Source organism: Nothobranchius furzeri, chromosome 18 (assembly GCF_043380555.1).
Source record: "Nothobranchius furzeri strain GRZ-AD chromosome 18, NfurGRZ-RIMD1, whole genome shotgun sequence".
NCBI lineage: Eukaryota > Metazoa > Chordata > Actinopteri > Cyprinodontiformes > Nothobranchiidae > Nothobranchius > Nothobranchius furzeri.
Genome location: NC_091758.1, coordinates 19,982,231 through 19,995,481, shown reverse-complemented (window position 1 = coordinate 19,995,481; position 13,251 = coordinate 19,982,231). Strand labels below are relative to the sequence as shown.

General features: G+C 39.7%; 1 protein-coding gene across 1 annotated transcript in view; it reads right to left on the bottom strand.

Moving 5' to 3' along the window:
- frmd6 (FERM domain containing 6) overlaps positions 1-12,356 on the bottom strand; it is a 36,850-nt gene extending 24,494 nt beyond the window's left edge. The window contains exon 1 of the mRNA XM_015969465.3: positions 12,199-12,356. The gene's annotated coding sequence lies outside the window, so the exon portion shown is untranslated. The remainder of the gene's footprint in view (positions 1-12,198) is intronic.
- Positions 12,357-13,251: the final 895 nt, after the last annotated feature.

The window sequence follows — 13,251 nt, the reverse complement described above, 5'->3', positions numbered from 1 at the left end:
AATAAAACGATTCATATAAAGTGGATCCAGAAGTTGTAGCCCGTCTCTGCCTACAATATTTTGATATTTTTCACCCTGTTGATGGTTTTACTGAGCAGGTGCCACTTTTGTCACACGTTTCTTTTTAAAACATGTTTAGACTGTTCAGAATACAAATCCAGGCTCTGTCACGTTTGATTGTTGTCATTAAACTTTGTAGGTGGGGAAGGTCAGAAAAGGATCCGATCATTTTGTTGTTCCCTCATTTACAATGATGGAGATAACGGCGCAGTGTGCCTGGCTCTGGTGTTAATCAAGTTTAATTTGATCTATTTTCACAAGAAAACAAAACAGTTAAAAGCAGGGCTTGTGTTGACCGGACAGTTCCCGTATTTGACCGTTTATTTTGACGGAGAAAGAATAGAAAGAATTACCCCGACGCATGCAGACAAACTGACATTTTATTCTACGCACATCGCAGATGTAGCTAAATCACTCAAGAAAAGATTCCCATCTGAACATCTGTGCTGGACACTGCTCAGCGCAGCTCACTGTCAGCGTGTACGTAAGGTACACAGCGAGCTGAAGATGTGGAGGGGGGCTTGGAGCGCGTCGCAGAACCAGAGCGCATGCGGGAAAATTCGTCCGACTGAAGCGAGCGTTTTCCAAACCCTGTCTCTCAGAGAGACTTGTCACGTAGAAAATGTTCCCTGATTATGAAACTTTGGCTGAATAGCGCTTGTTCCTGTCTCCAATGTGGCGACACATCCAGGAGTCTTCTGAGGAGAATCCCAGAATCTCACATCCTCTTCAGCTTAGAAAGCACATATGATTACGCACAGTAAGACCAGGTTGGACCTGTTCAGGTTTACGCAGACAATCTTTACATTTAGAATTGGCATACAGATGTAAAATTAATGCATTAAAATATAAAGCTTTTTATTTAAATATCCATTCATTATTTTACAAGCACAGAGAGCCGCATCAGATGGATGGAAGAGCCGCATGCAGCTCCAGAGCCGCGGGTTGCCGACCCCCGGCCTGTAGTATAGCCTTCTTTCCAAAATGACTGAAACATTATACTCTTTTTGAATTTTCTCACTGTTAAATTCTCACTATGTTCTCACACACTGCATCTTTAATTTTTTTTCTTCCCCCATTTTCATAAATAGAACAACCAACCAAAACTGGGTGGGAACTGGTCTTTTTACTTGCCACTCTCCACTGCCAAGAGTTCAGTTTATTTAGCTTCTGAGAAATGCTGCTGAGCCAATGAGTAGGGCTGTCGCGGTAACCTCAAAAATGAAATCTCGCGATATGAAGAAGCCCACCGCGCTGCATCATGCGCCACCGCGATTACTGAACTTGGTTCAACTCAATGATGCATGTTGAGAAGGATGGCTGCACTGGTATCAAAACGAAACGTTACTTCGCTCCTTTGGGAGCACTTTGGTTTTCAGTACGTCAGCTGCTGCGCAGCCAGAGTCCTTGGCCGAGACAGCGCTGCCACCAGCGGCAAAAATAAATAAATAAATAAACGCTCGGAGACCTGCTGAAGTCCCGGACAAGCACTGCTTCTGCAGCCGTCCCGAAGAGAGTTTGAGCCAAGCTGGAGCTCACTCGCTACCTGCAGGAGGAATGCATCCACCCTAAAGAAAACCCCCGTGACACGGTGGAGCAACAACCGGGAGAGATTCCCTTTGCTCGCCAGAGTCGCACGCAAGTACGTGTGTGTTAGTGCAACGAGATCCATCTGAGAGGGTTTTCAGTGTTGCTGCAAATGTTGCCACCCCTCTCAGATCCTCTCTCAAACCGTAGTTAACATGCTGGTTTTCCTTGTATGTAACAAGGACGTGACCGAGCTATAAATCACCGTCATTCGTGTGTGTGAAAGTGAAAGTGAAATGATAGTGCGCCCGCCCCCCGGCGCGCGCGCGCCCGGTACTTGTAATTTTTTATGCTTGATTTTAAACAACTAAACAAAATGGGGACTTGTTTCTTATTTGTTAGATGCTGCAGCCAAATTTGCATTTAAAAGTTTAACCTTCTCCTGAATTTTGTTGTTTTTAAGTTCAGTCGGACTCCGACTGTCGGAGAAACAAACGTTACTGCGATCTGTGTTGTTACTGCCCTTTGATCTGCATTCAGTAAAGTGTTATTAAAGAAGGCACGGCAATTTTTAACCTTTTTTAAATGTGTAAACATTATGTTTAGATAGTACTGCAATAAAAAGGGCTGCAATAATATCGCACACCGCAATATTAAGCCACCCTGAATCACCGCAGGGGGAATTCCTCAACCGCGACAGCCCCACCCAATGAGCCACTTAAATCTCATTGATTACGAGTTGGCATCACCCCGATATTAGGACGTGCTCTCACTTTAAACTGCTGATGCAACTGAATTAAACTGCTGGTTTGTATAAACTGTACTTGTATTCAAGCTTGTCAAAACTGCAGGAAATGTCATGTACAGTAACGGTCCTGTGCTATAGTACACTTTGACAGTGATAATGCTTTTATTTATGTTTCTCTGCTGCCAACAGCAGTGTATAATGATAAACAAATGACTGACAGATTTGTTTATCTACTTGTCTGTAAATACCTGGACTCTCTTTAAGTTGCCTTTAGCCTTTAAGCCTAATCTGGCACTGAAGGAAAACATAGCGTAGTTTAGGATACAATTCGTATTACCCACATGACAGACGTGTTGATTGCCAGAATACTTAGTGTTTTTCCACTCAACTTGGAATGATAATAAATGCTGTTTCTAGATTTGTGTTAGGGCTGGGTGGCATCGAGAAAATTCTATCACCATACTAATTTTCATATTGGTGGATCTCAATATATAGACTCTGAATCATTTCCTGGTTCAGAGCCTTACAAAAAGCCACAAAACTGAGCAAAATGTCCAGCAACGTGTTTCAGTGGAGCAAAACAAAACTACACTCAGATGGGCTGACTCAAACCATGCTGTACAGAGCTGTTTTAGGCTGAGTAGTGATCCTGGAAAAAAGGCTCTAGACTCACTTTGTCAGTGTATGGAGCTAAATAACGACTGGATGCAGTCATCAACTTCCTCCAGTTACACAAAGACAAGACTGAAGTTATTGTCTTTGGAAATAAGAAGAATAGGATGGAGGTTATTGCTCAACGTGGCTCTAGAGGAATAGAGAAAGACCCAGGTTAGAAATCTTGGTGTCATAACTGATTCAGACCTCCCGCCCCCCAACGCGCGCAACAGCTGGAAATTTTTCTAGGGGAAACACTATGTTTTCTAGTTTTTTCTTTGAAAGCTGTTTAAATTTTCACTAACTGTGAAATGTCTCCTTAGATTTATTTTTTATTTCTTAGTCTTAAAGAAGCAACTTTTAAAACAAGCAGATATTTAGAAAATTGATATTTTAATGCCTGTTTAATTGAGTTCTGTTCTCCACAAAAGCTGGAAGATTTTAGCTTAAAATAAATCTCTTTTATTAACCCAAAGCAGTTATTTAATGTTTCACGTGTTCAGCTTGTGAAAATAAACCTTTAAAATAACCATCTGATATCTTCTAATGTCACCTAAAAGTACCAAAGAGTGTTAAAGGTTGACAGAAATAGTGATTTGTTTTATATCACGATAGCCAGACTAACGGGTTTACATGCATTTTAAAAAAATGACGTGAGCCTTTTTAGGGCAATACTTCGGTTCTTTGGAGCACATCATGTAAATGCCCTGAGTGTGATGTAGATCTGTCAAGCTTTTCTGAATTGAGTGCTTCACTATTTTCTATCAGAAGGTAATGCAGAAAAAAGGGTTAGCAGACTGTATTCATGTTCAGCCTGCATATTAAACTTTGAGTGACTGATCACTTTCACAAATAAGTGAAAAATGCTTTCAGTGAATCTGCTCTTTAACAAAAATAAATAAATAAATTTGAACAACTCAAATGATTCAGAACTGCCAAAGACATGTTATTTGACCTGTATTGGAATGCTTACTATGTGAAGTGCCTCGAGACGGCTCTTGTCCTGATTTAGCGCTATATAAATACATTTGAATTAAATTGAATGATTTTTATGCTGTCCAACAACATTCTCTGCTTAATTTTAAAATATTGCAATCTTTTTACCACATAGACAACAGCTAAGTGGAGTAATTTTCTTAAATTTTACGGTTGGTTCTTCAACTTACCCACCTTTATGGAACAAATTATTTAGCATCTGGCATTCATGTGGCTCAGAGCTCGAATAGAGAGCACAAACACACACAAACATGCACACATGCATACCTCAAACTAGTGCCAGACATGTTAGAACAAAGTCAGAAGTCGTTCCCTTCCCTCCCCGCCCAACATTCAGGCTTGGACTCAGCATGAGTAACCTCACAAAACTAGCAATTGCCCTGCAACACACCACCAAAATGTCAACCAAGCCATTACGTATGCTTGAAATAGTGTAAGCGCCCTGAAAGATGTGAGTTTTAAAAAAAGGAGCAGCAATTAAAAAACAACTAATCCCTGCCTTTTACACTTGAAGCTCCTCTGTTGTGGCTGAGTAAAAACTACTGGTGCAGGACACAAAGTATAGAGATAATTTCTGATCTCATTGAGTGGTGTTATTGACCGTCTTTCTGGTCATCCTCCTTGAAAATACTTCACTAAAGAGGCCAAACAAGCAAGGAGACAATATAATCTGAGGAAACGGACAAAAGCAGACAAATGCAGAAAGAATATGAGGTTATGCATATAACCACTGTTTCCTGATGGAGAGGAACAAAGGTACTATGGGACATCATGCCCTTATGTGGCCTGGCTGAAGAAACATCTGATCACACCTGTAAAGGCAAATGCGTGTGACATAGAGTGGCGGTGGCCCCGCCCTCCACCTACAAGCCCCCAACGTCACTGGCATTTCTCAGTTCGATAGCCGCTCTACACCAAGCTAGGCTGCGAAGGAGGCAGCCCTGCTTTGCACCTTCTTCCTCTCCTTCAGGGAACAGAGGTTATATGCATAACCTAAAGCTCCCTTTCAGTCAATTCACTCGGCACAACAAAGGTATTATGGGACATATAAAAACACCCCATGAGCAGCTATCGAACCTGGGGTGAGAACACAATCTAAGATGACAACTCAGACCCAGCAGAAAGAACATCATGAGCCACCAAAGGGGCCACCAATTCCAGACAGTAATACCTCACAAAAGTGTGGGTGGCCACCATCAGATCAATCACTTCGGGACACCAAGACTTTGTGGGCCACTAAGGAGCCACCAAAATCAAACATGCTCATCCTGTGCACCCTCTTCGGCACAGCTGGAATCGGCTTCACTGGAGGAAAGGCGTAGAGCCCAATCGTCCTGAATTTTCTGCATCAGCATTAACAATAGTGTGCACAACTGCAGTAAACACAGGTGGTCCAACCCGGATTTATAACCAGCGTTAACCCATGGCAACCGTGTGCGGACTCAAGGGGACATAGTGAACGTGTGCTAGAGAAAGGTTAGCAGTAAGCTGAATGCTCAATGCTGTTGTGATGCACTGTTGCCCTCTAGCGGAGTGGAAGGGCTTGGCACCATGCTTATGTTACACGTTCTGAGCTTTTTGTCTGCAAACAGTGGAGAGCTGCTGTTTTCCAGCCAAATGAGAGAAAACAGCCTCACCTGCTTTGTTTGAAGTTGTCTGCAGACAGGAGTTGTGTTGAAAATTGAGCCATTGGTCACCAGCAAAGCGGGCTGACACAGCCTTATGTGGCCAATTCTAAACAAGTGGTGCTCGCTGCAGAACCACAAAGGCGGAGCTGCACCAGAAGGTGGAGCTGCACCAGAGTCAGACCCGCCCATTCCAGAATCAGCCCCGCCCATTCTATCAGAGTCAGTCCAATTCCTTCCAGTTGTCAGGCTTTATAGCATTCTGGAACCAAAGAGGGTGTTATGGCTAAAAAATGCAAGATTGAGGACGGAGTTGAGAAGTGAATTGAACAGTTTTTGTAAAGGTTCCATATAATTAAAAATCTAACTTTTGGAACTTTTAATCATGTTATATTGTCATTTCCTCATAAGAAACACGCCAAAGCCATTTTTGGCCTCATTCATGCATTTTCTTCCCATCTCAGCTTCAATTTGGTCTCCTCCCCCGAAGCGGGTCTGGTTTTGGTTCTCAAATCTGGATATTCTGTGAATTTTCTGACAAATTATTTCTGAAATGACTTCTACTGAGACACCGCCAATAAACCATACATCCCATCTCCAAAGACACACTAAATAGCATAATAAAATGTAACTCCACCTAGTTTTATCAGATATGGTGGTGTAGTGGTGATGGTGTCAGGTTGACGTGCAGTTTTGCGCGGGTTCGCCTCCCAGCAGTGGAAATATCCTATAATCTCTTTTCCTCATTTCTAGCTACACTTGCCAGTACTATGTTTACAACAATTTATTGGTATGCCGTTTAACATATAATGACTAATGTGTTTTTTTTATTTATTCATTCGTTTATTTAGCCAGTGTGAGTCCATCTGTGAGCAGAGTTTCAACTAAAATGCTGTTTAGGAACGACCAAATTCAAAGAACTTGTAGAGACATAAATATTTTGCTGAAAATGAACATTACAACTAAAATATGAACAAATTCAATGTTTCAGCTGGCTAAATAGATTGTTGCCGACCCCACCGAGAATCGAACCAGCATCAGCTGAGGGGAAAGCAAAACTTAACTCAGACGATCTTGCCACTGGACTAACAGAACTCACATGGTTGTGGTACATGCTGTTGTACAGGAGTTTTATTAGAGCGGCTGTGGGCAGATATTCGCTAAGAGAAACTTTTTTATTTCGGGATATATTCAGACTTTGTCATGTAGCAAGTTATATTTATCTTGTTTAATTGGAGCATAGAACATAGCATTAACAATTGTAAACTAGTAACAGCCGTAATTCATGTGGGTCAGGTCAGTTTGCGATAAAGTTGAAAACAAAAACGGAAGTCAGTGGGCTAGGCTGAGTTTGCGTGAATGGGCGGGGCTGACTCTGGTGCAGCTCCACCTTATGGTGCAGCTCCGCCTTTGTAGTTCTGCAGCGAGCACCCTCTCATTCTAAATGCAGCATTCAGACACTTCAAATATACATTATTTTAAGTGCCAACAGCAGTCTTATTGAAACATTGTGCAAAACTGTGGAATCAATGCAACTTTCACCCACCTGGGACAGTAAACAAAGTCTCTTGGGATTGGGTTGAATGGCAACCAAACATGGCCATTTCACCCGCTGAAAACTGAGGCTTGGAAGTCCAACATAAACCAAGTCCTGAACAAACTTGGTCCTGAGATCAGGACGACTGAGTCTTATTTTTACAGTTCACAAATTCTTGGAGAATTTGAGATGTGGATGAAAAGTCATGAAGAAACTAGGACTAAACGATTAATTGCATATGCAATTAAATTGTGATGTGATAAAAGAGATTTTCTAATTGCAAAGGTTGCGATTTGACTGACAGCGAGTGGTTAGCACAATGCTAATATAGATTGAAAACCCATATGGATGCTAATGCTAATATCGCCGATTACATTCTTACAAATTACAAATTAGCAACGTGCCAAATTATTACATTTGGAGTCTAATAAAAAGTTCAGACGTCCATTAATCAAATAAGTACAGACAGATATTTTAGTAAAGCTAGAAAACTGTAAGAGACTTTAACTCCACTGAGTTTTGGCTAGCAGCTATAAACGTTACTGAACTATGGAAGCTCTGCATGGACAGGACATCAAAAACTCTAAACACAAAAGACTTCAATAAATTGGACACTTCTTTCCTGCAAATCAATTTTCACAATTGATGCTAATACCTATGCTCCTTCAAGGGCCCTGGCTGCAAAGCATTGCACCTTCAAATACAATTTTTTTTCTTTACTTGTGAGTGTTTATGTAGACAAATAAACTTGTTGATATGATATGTCGATAAATATGTAGGTACATAAATTTGTATATATTCAGTACAAGTTACTTAGATTTTTTTTTTGCTTCCGTTAGTTGAAAAATGAGAAAAGCCCTTGAGAAAATTATCGTTAATTAAATCACAATTGCAATATTGAAGAAAATAATTGCAATTAGATTATTTTCCTAAATCGTTCAGCCCTAGAAGCAACCATGCAGTTGAAGTACATGCACCTACCCATGATATTTTCCCTTTACCAATAAGAGGTTGTTCTGTCTGCTACACAACGCTGAAGAGTTGTGAATTTAGTTAAAATACTTTTTAAAAATAGTGTCTCCATAAAAATTTGATTATAAACTTTCCTGAGATAATATATTTTAACACTAGATCAACTAAACAGGACTAAAAATGTGAACTATTATCGACAGAGAGCTCAGGGCACCTGCATAACTTACACCAGGAGTATTTACTGGTGCACTCCCTCATTCACTAGACACAGGAAAGATAAGCCATGCAGTAGCATAGTAACAGATAAGGTTTCTATTACCTTTTGGTAACAAGAGGAATCGCAATCTTTTTCATGGTGAAATGATGATCTTATTTATAGGTCACCTTTTCTAGATGCTGATAATATTTTTTTTTTCCAATTAAAGGTAGGCTAGAGTTCAATTTCCAAAGACTGACATGTCAAAATAGTACTAAAACCTCAGCTGAAGAAAAAAGTTATGGTTTATGTGACAGGATTTTTAAAATGTACTATGTTTTTAAATAGAGAGTAGGCCTGTGCAGTACAGAGAAAGAAACACTTTTTATATATCACCTCTCAAGATAAAAATCACGAGGCGCTTCACAAGAACAAATATATATATATATATATATATTTTTTTTTTTTTAACTAGAAAAGTTTTTAAAATATCATTGCATTTGGAGAAGTAAGAAAAGAAAGGAAAAGAGAAAATGAATAAGAAAAAGGTAATCAGTTGATCCTGGGAATAGCAAAATTGGTAGAGAGAATCAACCAAAGGTAGCGCAAGAACCAGCTTGAACAGGTGAGTTTCCAGCTGCTTTTTAAAGGAGACCACTGAGTCCACTGTTCTCAGGCTCAGGGGGAGAGTATACTGGTCCTTGCCAAAAACCGGTGTTTATATCTGTTATTAGATGAATTTTTCATGTACCAGTGAATAGCCTAGACAACGTCTGTAATGTTCGCGCAGCAGGAAAGCATTTCAATGGGGACCGATTTCATTGTTACACACTACCACCAACACAGCGTGTGTGAAAAGGAAACATTTAGCATGCTAAAGAAGGAGCTAGTAGATGGCTAAAAATGTATTAAATAACGTGTCTATCCCACAAAAAGTATGCATTGTTAACGCATGAAAAACGCAAAGGTAATGTGTTGTCTACGTGTCACACGTAAATTTTGTGTGTATTTGGCACTTTTGGCTAAGGCCAGGCTAGCCCTAGTTTGAAGTAGGGCTGAGCAATAAATCAAAAATGTATCGTTATCGCAATTTCTGAATTTTCCCCATGTCAATAAATTGATTAAAAAAATGAAAAGATGTATGTAGGTTGGCAACGCTCATGCCCCTTTAAGAAGCTGGCTCCTAGCTCCATCTAATGGACAACTTTTGTTTCTGCACATACCTGTAGTTATCGTTATTGATTTTAGGCCATATCGCCTAGCCCTAGTTTGAAGTGTAAAAACGTAATGCTGACCATTACCAATATACCCTAACAAGTAGTTATAATTCTAAATGTTTTCCTTTGACGTTTATCTTGCTAACAGATGGAGCCTAGCAAACAGCTCCTCTGTTGCTGGCGCCTTCTAGTTCAGTTCAACTCAATAAGTTTTGCATTTGTAAACATATTCAGCTGAGACGGCAAACTGGAGCATGGAGCTTATCTGCTGGAGCTGAAGTTCAAATCACCAGAAACTCCACCTTTAGAAAGGGCTTGTTACAAAAACGAATGAGCCCAACTTCAATTGCTATAAAAAGCAAGTTATGCCCAAGTTAAATGGAAGTCCACGGCAGGGCAGAGACCGCCCCCATACTCCCTTTATGCCACCATCGCCTAATCTTTTGTCAAACGGACACGACTGCATGACATTAAAGCCGCAGTCTGACCATTTATAAATGACTTAAGGCTCCATGATGCTGCCACAGCATTGCGGCAAATTGACGGCGTTGTTTGTAAAAACGACTTATAATAAACAATATTTAAGAACGGTTTTTATGTATTGATAACATTATGGCAGATGCCAACATCTCATCAGAAAAACATTCAATATAGCATATTTAACTCTGCTAGTTGGTCAAAATCTTGTTCACAACAACTGATAACTCTACAATGAACTCTGGAGAAGGCAAATTAAGTCCAGTTATTGAAGAGCAGAACAATCCAAATTCTCACGTTGACTGAGTAAAGTGCACACAATCTGTGGTTCACAAGTGATAACCACTCCCAATGTGGTAGCACAATAACACGCTGAAGATAAAAATGCAACAGTTTTGCTCTATAGTTGTGGAACAGTTTGAACCAAAGCTGAGCTACATACTGCTTATAAGGAAAGATGTCTTATCACATAATCAAGTACAATCTGATATGTACTGCTGGCTATTTGTGGAACTGATTTATAACTCTACTTCAGGAAGATATCTGTTTGGAAAAACAGCAAATGACATTTGTTCTTTTTGAACCAAACTATACAAACCTATGTCTTACGTAAATGGAATTCATTAATACTCAGTACTGGCAACTCAGTACTCAGGTTTAAGTACTCACACTAATACGAGGTTTGGGGAAAATGTGGTATTAGTGTTTCAGGACTGGTTAGAATCAGTACTGGTGTCTCAGCACACAAACTGGAATTTAATATTGGTCCAAAAAACAAAATCAGTACATCTTTATTAAAATTTGATTAAAACTGAGACTAAAAACTAGTCGCCTCTGATAAGCTTACATCGTGAAATGAAAAGGACAGAATATGGCAACTTGCATACCTATCCAGTAAAGTTAAAAAAAAATTTGAGCTGCGCAATTATGGACCATCCCATACACATTCCAGCGCAAACTCATATGAATGAGTCAACACACACACACACACACACACCAAATATTTTTGTTCACACACTTCCTTTGTTCCCCACACATGCCCTGTTCTTCCTGTAGGGACACCTGTCCCATCTATTAACGCTGTCTTTTTCTTTTGTCTTAAAAAAAAATAAAACTAACTAAAACACAACAGCTTGTTTTTCTAGCTGCAGCAGAGCCCCAATATCTGCTTTGCATATCAAGAATTGGTCAAAATAAGTCATTAAGCTATTTACTGCTACAGTTACTGGGGGATTCCCAAACTAAATGCATTGTATGTAAATCAAGCCTCAAAAAAGACAAAGCAAACCAAAGGTGTCTAGTCTAAATGTCTAGTAGAGGGAAAAACAGGAAGGTTTCTAAAAACTTCTGAAATGTACAGCAATGTCAATTAATATTATCATCTTGGCAAAGGACAAATGGGTTAAAACACCCAGCCAGAGGACATAAGTTTGACTTTGCTGACTGGTGCAGCATTCTCTGCTGAAATGCCCTTGGGCAAGATATTAGGCAAAAGCCTGCATAACTTCAGAGTGTAATAATCTTGAAGTAAGGTGAGGCGACATTTAGTTTAATAGTAAACTAGGTGAACCCAGCTTTGTACTAGAATAAAACGTGAAAATGTCCAGTTTATAACTATTTTTTACTGCTGTTTCGAGGGGGGAATAGTTGACATTCCTAGATACATAAAACAAGTTCCACTTTGATAAAGGGAAGACAAAACATGAATTAAAAACCCCAAATAACAATGGTTATAAGTCACTATATTCTTGTAACTTTGAAGCTGACACCCACGCTAATAAGCACGTAATTATACAGTATAATAAAAACGGTTACAGGAGAATCGCTTTTTTGCCAAATGAAGGAAATCTTCTAATAAAGTTAATATTTGGGAATAATTCCCACACTTTATTGTTTATATTTCTGCTAATATGCAAAAAATCTACGTGGACAAATTCAGGGTAGCATTCCCAAGCAGCATCACTACCTATAAGCAACACAAGTCGCATTCCCTGGCCATAACTGTCCAAAATAGTTAAAATATTCCTACAAATTTGTAAAATTAGGACTCAAACTGTAAATAGCTTTAATTAAAGTTTGTAATAGGTGGACAAGCTAGCTGAAAAGCACGCGAGTTCTGGTAGCAATCGTCGCGACCTTAAAAATGGAAAGTACAGAAAATTGCTCCAGCGCATCAAGCCGACACTCACCTTTAAACGGTAAACACGGTATTCCTTATGAGAAAGTTAATCCAAAAGCTCACTTTTCCCGAGAAAATCGAGATAAAAATCCACACTTTGAAAAAAACTTGGAACAAGTTTGAGAGAACAGTCGGTATCCGACCGCCTCTGCTCTATCCGTTGTGTCCGGAGCCCCGTTGGAGCTCCTCATAGGAATACATGCGAGAGGGTGGAAGCGGGAAAAGGAGGTAGAGAAGGTGACGGCTGGAGCTTTGGTCTAACTATTTGAATGTATACGTAAAACAAGTGTTACCATAAGTGGAACACAAACTGTATAAAATATGTTCGTATTAAAATAAAATCACGTTACGTGCGTTAAAGTTGGGAATCGCTGTTATCCTTACTTGTCACCACCCCTGTGAACTTCCCAACTTGGTATCGACCACGGCTGCCTCTCATTCTGTTCCTCAGGAGTTCTGCCGCAGTAAATTTGGAAGAGGCGTCTGGTGGAAACGGTACTTGACCGTATGTATTAAAAGAGCTCTAAGAAAAGTTTTGAAATGTAGGACAGTTTATTTTTACGTCCCAATAACGTGCTGCAGCTGCTTTCTCCAGCCATCGCTCACAAATGACTCAGTAACAGTGTAATAAATGTTTTTTACAAGGATAGAGGAAGGATATTATGACCTCATTATAAAACCAAAATTATGACACTGCAGATCTATAATGTGACCAAAAAGCAAGCATTTAAGTCTCTATATGGATGTTATTGCAGTCTTAGCAGGCAAAGCCAAGTAAACTACCTGTATCTGAAAAGAAAAGAAAACACAGAAAGCCTAAAATAACCCAGTTTGTGTTAGTTTTTAATCAAAAAATATTTGCACCACATTTCAGTCAAATTAAAAGCATTTAACATGTTTTAAACAGTTTGCCTGCACTGGTGATGCTGCATGATAATACTGGTATACATCTTATAGGCCTACACTCCTATCAGTGCAAATTACTTTAGTGCTTGAAACCAGTGCTTCACAAAATGCTCCATCCTCCATACAACATGATGTCAGACAGAGTGGAGAACTCCTC